We start from the raw sequence: 5,229 nt of genomic DNA on the forward strand, positions 1-5,229 counted from the left end.
AAAAATCACCAAAAAAAAAATCAAAAAAAAAAAAATTGAGTTAGGAACCATCAGTCAGACCCTAAAAACAACTGCAAATATAATGCACATACGTAAAAAAATGCTTAATAAGCAGTAAGGCACAAAATTGACAAAAAACAAAATCACCAAAAAAAAAAAAGTAAGGCTATAGCAAGGGCATTTTTTTTCAAAAAAAAATCTAACAAAAAAATTGAGTTAGGACCATCATCAGACCCTAAAAAACTACTGCAAATATAATGCACATACTTAAAAAGGGCTAAATAAGCAGTAAGGCACAAAAAACAAAAATCACCAAAAAAATAAAAAGTAAGGCTATAATATAGCAGGGCATTTTTTTCAAAAAAAATCCAAAAAAAAAAATTGAGTTAGGACCATCATCAGACCCTAAAAACTACTGCAAATATAATGCACATACTTAAAAAGGGCTAAATAAGCAGTAAGGCACAAAAAATGACAAAAAACAAAAATCACCAAAAAAAAAAAAGTAAGGCTATAATATAGCAGGGCATTTTTTTCAAAAAAAATCCAAAAAAAAAAATTGAGTTAGGACCATCATCAGACCCTAAAAACTACTGAAAATATAATGCACATACTTAAAAAGGGCTAAATAAGCAGTAAGGCACAAAAAATGACAAAAAACAAAAATCACCAAAAAAAAAAAGTAAGGCTATAATATAGCAGGGCATTTTTTTCAAAAAAAATCCAAAAAAAAAAATTGAGTTAGGACCATCATCAGACCCTAAAAACTACTGAAAATATAATGCACATACTTAAAAAGGGCTAAATAAGCAGTAAGGCACAAAAAATGACAAAAAACAAAAATCACAAAAAAAAAAAAGTAAGGCTATAGCAAGGAATTTTTTTCAAAAAAAAAATCAAAAAAAAAAATTGAGTTAGGACCATCATCAGACCCTAAAAACAACTGCAAATATAATGCACATACTTAAAAAATGCTTAATAAGCAGTAAGGCACAAAAAATGACAAAAAACAAAAATCACTAAAAAAAAAAAGTAAGGCTATAGCAAGGCATTTTTTTCAAAAAAAAAAAATTGAGTTAGGACCATCATCAGACACTAAAAACTACTGCAAATATAATGCACATACTTAAAAAGGGCTAAATAAGCAGTAAGGCACAAAAAACAAAAATCACCAAAAAAAAAAAAGTAAGGCTATAGCAAGGCATTTTTTTCAAAAAAAATCAAAAAAAAAAAAATTGAGTTAGGACCATCATCAGACCCTAAAAACAACTGCAAATATAATGCACATACTTAAAAAGTGCTTAATAAGCAGTAAGGCACAAAAAATGACAAAAAACAAAAATCACTAAAAAAAAAAAATTGAGTTAGGACCATCATCAGACACTAAAAACTACTGCAAATATAATGCACATACTTAAAAAGGGCTTAATAAGCAGTAAGGCACAAAAAATGACAAAAGACAAAAATCACCAAAAAAAAAAAAAGTAAGGCTATAGCAAGGCATTTTTTTCAAAAAAAATCAAAAAAAAAAAAATTGAGTTAGGACCATCATCAGACCCTAAAAACTACTGCAAATGTAATGCACATACTTAAAAAGGGCTAAATAAGCAGTAAGGCACAAAAAATGACAAAAAACAAAAATCACCAAAATTAAAAAGTAAGGCTATAACAAGGCATTTTTTTCAAAAAAAATCCAAAAAAAAAAATTGAGTTAGGACCATCATCAGACCCTAAAAACTACTGCAAATATAATGCACATACTTAAAAAGGGCTTAATAAGCAGTAAGGCACAAAAAATGACAAAAGACAAAAATCACAAAAAAAAAAAAAGTAAGGCTATAGCAAGGCATTTTTTTTCAAAAAAAATCAAAAAAAAAAAAATTGAGTTAGGACCATCATCAGACCCTAAAAACAACTGCAAATATAATGCACATACTTAAAAAATGCTTAATAAGCAGTAAGGCACAAAAAATGACAAAAAACAAGAATCACTAAAAAAAAAAAGTAAGGCTATAGCAAGGCATTTTTTTCAAAAAAAAAAAATTGAGTTAGGACCATCATCAGACCCTAAAAACAACTGCAAATATAATGCACATACTTAAAAAATGCTTAATAAGCAGTAAGGCACAAAAAATGACAAAAAACAAAAATCACCAAAAAAAAAAAAGTAAGGCTATAGCAAGGCATTTTTTTTCAAAAAAAAAAATCTAACAAAAAAATTGAGTTAGGACCATCATCAGACCCTAAAAACTACTGCAAATATAATGCACATACTTAAAAAGGGCTAAATAAGCAGTAAGGCACAAAAAACAAAAATCACCAAAAAAATAAAAAGTAAGGCTATAATATAGCAGGGCATTTTTTTCAAAAAAAATCCAAAAAAAAAATTGAGTTAGGACCATCATCAGACCCTAAAAACTACTGCAAATATAATGCACATACTTAAAAAGGGCTAAATAAGCAGTAAGGCACAAAAAATGACAAGAAACAAAAATCACCAAAAAAAAAAAAGTAAGGCTATAATATAGCAGGGCATTTTTTTCAAAAAAATCCAAAAAAAAAAATTGAGTTAGGACCATCATCAGACCCTAAAACTACTGAAAATATAATGCACATACTTAAAAAGGGCTAAATAAGCAGTAAGGCACAAAAAATGACAAAAAACAAAAATCACCAAAAAAAAAAAGTAAGGCTATAATATAGCAGGGCATTTTTTTCAAAAAAAATCCAAAAAAAAAATTGAGTTAGGACCATCATCAGACCCTAAAAACTACTGAAAATATAATGCACATACTTAAAAAGGGCTAAATAAGCAGTAAGGCACAAAAAATGACAAAAAACAAAAATCACCAAAAAAAAAAAGTAAGGCTATAGCAAGGCATTTTTTTCAAAAATAATTGAGTTAGGACCATCATCAGACCCTAAAAACTACTGCAAATATAATGCACATACTTAAAAACGGCTAAATAAGCAGTCCATGCCTTTAAACCAATTGCAGAGCTACTGATATGAGCACATACTTAAGGAGTGTGGAGAAATTGTGGCAATCCTCGTCCCCCTATGTTGATGATGCTACGCTGTGGTGATTCTCTGAACCAATCAATGTGTGCTTTGTGCTTACATCACATTTTCAGACCAGGGCTGCTTTTTTTGAAACCTCAACAAGGAGCTACTAAAACAAGTTCGGACAAATTATGGCTGGGGCGTGCAGAACGTCTCTGCGCCGAATAACACGTACCACCTTCCTGAGAATTCAGTCAAATGACTTATTCCACCGAGTAAAAAATGCCGTCCCCGTATGTGCCAATGATTCGGTACTACCAATTATTATATGTGCCGCGCAAATAAATGACAAAATTGACTTGTTATTTTTTTTTCTTTTGTGGCCCAAATCAAAAATCGAGCTCTGAGTGTCGATGCGTACACATCCATAGATTATAGCTACCAAATTTTAGCCCAATCTGTTCATGAATAACAGAGGAGTAATGATTTTAACTAGTGTACACAACAAGAAGACAACAAAGTGAGGACATTTTGAGTCCGGTAACCGTAGACCGGGGTACCGGTTACCACGGAGGAGGTTCTTTTTCCTAGTGGAAATGGGAAAAAAAGAGAGAGCCTAGCCGCCATGTGATGGGCTTTTTCTCCTGTTTATTGACCTGTTGATGCTTCCCATCTCCTTCCAGGTGTCTCGTGCCAAACTCTCACTAGCATGCCACAGTTCTATGTTGGATGACTGCAGCTCAGCAGACAACAGCCCTAACATGCAGCGGCGGTGCTGACTGCAGAGGCCCTGTACGACTGGCAGGCCGACCTCAAAGGCATTAACTGCAGTGTGTGTCTGTTTCTGCTGTTTGCCTGGGTTCAGGTACAGAGGAGCACCATCATCAAGAACAGCAGAAACCCTATGTTCAACGAAGACTCCTTTTTTGACGTACTCAGACAGGCACAAGTTAAAAGGATGGCCATTAAGACCAAAGTGATGAACAAAGGAACCAGTTTGAAGAGCGATGTTCTGCTGGGAGACAGAGAGGTGCTGCTCAGTGAGCTTCTAGCCAAGCCTCTGACGAACCTCTGAGTTCTTCTGTTACAGCCAGGGTTGGGCTCTATTAAAGTTTTCAGTTACAATTACGTTTACTATTATCCACAATTCCATTTTGATTACAGTAGTAGTTTTTGTGTCCTTAGAAAGTCAATTTAAATTATGTTCTCAATAAGCCTTTTCACACTCTGGAACTGCGCATGTGCGTCCTGGGATGGGGGGTGAAAGGTATAAAAATGTAAACAAGCTTGTAATGTTATTCCACAGATCTGTAGTGTTTTAATAGTGTATTTATTAATATTACACATTCAGACTGAAAGGTGGACCAGGATTTTCCGCTGACGTCACTTAAGGTCGGTCGGTGTCTGAGCACTTTTAAAAATGGATAGAAGCAGCTCAGCAGCAGTATGAAAGCAAGGGCAGTCTTCTTGTTTCCACACAGGTTACCTCTGGTGCACATAAACACTGGCTACCTGGGTCTCCAGCGGGCGGGATTCAGACTGTATCCAGGAACGATGCACATACAGTTTCTGAGCACTTTTGAAAACCAAGGAGAAGCAGTATCAAACGACAGATCTCCTTTACTTCAACACTCCTTCTCCAAAGCTTTTAACTTATGATTGTGTTTACTTTATTGTTGTTAGTTTGTTTTTCTGACTTGTGTAATTGTTTTAACTGTAAAATGTCTGATACATTTTATTTATAGGCGCTTTTTAAAATCTCATTATTATATTGATGGGACAAGAGATTTCTGAGTTCAAAATGAGAAGTCACATTGTCATTTTCACAAAGGTAAATTCACCACGTTCACGAACTAGGTCCATGATTAGTTTTATTAAGCTATTATTTTAATAAAATGTACAAATTTGAAGGAAGTGCACATGGACACTAAACAGGCTGGTAAGTGAAACACTTTAAAAAGCCAGGAAAAAAACCTGAGTTTTTAGCTTGTGTGCAGCATTAGCTTTAGCAACTAACTCTGTCTTTCTGCCACAGAGACCGACACTTCATAATGACAAAATGGGTTTTTGTTTTTGGTGTGGGCGTCTGAGCCTTTTGTGTCAGTATACTCCTAGATTTATTTTAAAAGCTTTATATGTAGTTATTAAAATATGTTTCCTATGTGTAGAACTGTAATGCAAAACTGGCAAATCATGTTCAAATATAATTTATAAAAATCTCATGCT

Source organism: Gouania willdenowi, chromosome 18 (assembly GCF_900634775.1).
Source record: "Gouania willdenowi chromosome 18, fGouWil2.1, whole genome shotgun sequence".
Classification (NCBI taxonomy): Eukaryota; Metazoa; Chordata; class Actinopteri; order Blenniiformes; family Gobiesocidae; genus Gouania; species Gouania willdenowi.